The sequence below is a fragment of the Sinocyclocheilus grahami genome, unplaced genomic scaffold (assembly GCF_001515645.1).
Source record: "Sinocyclocheilus grahami isolate Dianchi unplaced genomic scaffold, SAMN03320097.WGS_v1.1 scaffold38.1, whole genome shotgun sequence".
In the NCBI taxonomy this organism is placed as follows: domain Eukaryota; kingdom Metazoa; phylum Chordata; class Actinopteri; order Cypriniformes; family Cyprinidae; genus Sinocyclocheilus; species Sinocyclocheilus grahami.
This window is the reverse complement of record NW_015505217.1, coordinates 2,298,737-2,299,441: the sequence shown is the minus strand read 5'-3', so window position 1 is coordinate 2,299,441 and position 705 is coordinate 2,298,737. Positions and strand designations below refer to the sequence as shown.

Here is a 705-nt window from a genome sequence, read left to right as displayed (position 1 = left end):
GTAGGTTCTCCTTAATGGAGAATGTCAAAAACAATTTATATTGGTACGTTGTTACGCATACAATCCCTCGATTTCTGTCTGTATTTGTTTAAATGTATTTCTCTAGAATGTTTTTGCAACGATCAGTTCGACTCCAAAAAGAATGTGATTAAAACGGCATGATTGGTTAGCTGTAAAACAGAGGTACAGTTTTGATAAGGTCTGCCTGTTTGGTTTTTGATTAGGTCAGAGGATGTTTATAGATTAGAAATGTAATTTTAAAATAACTAGTATTAATTTGACGTGAACATCATTGCAGTCTCTGGGACCCCAATATTAAAGCAGTTAATCAATCCCAGCAGAAATAAGGGCTTAAATAATGATATATTATAATTTAATTTTCTCTCATTTTTTTCTCATGTGCAGCTGTATTTACAGTAAAAACACAGCAGAGGCTGATTGTCTTGACCAAATAGGCTACAACAAGACAAATGCTTATGGGAAACGGCTAAAAAAAAGCAATCTCTCTCTGTCATGTCCAATTAATGTTTATATAATTTGCCCACATGAGCCAGACTAATGATTCAAGTTATTGATTTCTCGCCCTACTTTTAGGGAAGCCTTCTCTGGAGGACGAGATCTGGGAGTTTATCCTCAAACGCAGAATAACAGCATGCTGTGTCAGGTATTTGCAGCTGAAACACATGCATTTTGAATGTACAGTAT

General features: G+C 35.3%; 1 long non-coding RNA gene across 2 annotated transcripts in view; it reads left to right on the top strand.

The window, feature by feature from the left end:
- LOC107581866 (uncharacterized) overlaps positions 1 to 705 on the top strand; it is a 4,836-nt gene that overhangs the window by 1,858 nt on the left and 2,273 nt on the right. The window contains exons 1-2 of one of the 2 annotated variants that reach the window (XR_001608874.1): positions 1 to 43; positions 595 to 664. This is a non-coding gene — a long non-coding RNA (uncharacterized lncRNA). The remainder of the gene's footprint in view (positions 44 to 594; positions 665 to 705) is intronic. The other variant, XR_001608873.1, reaches the window with a different exon arrangement.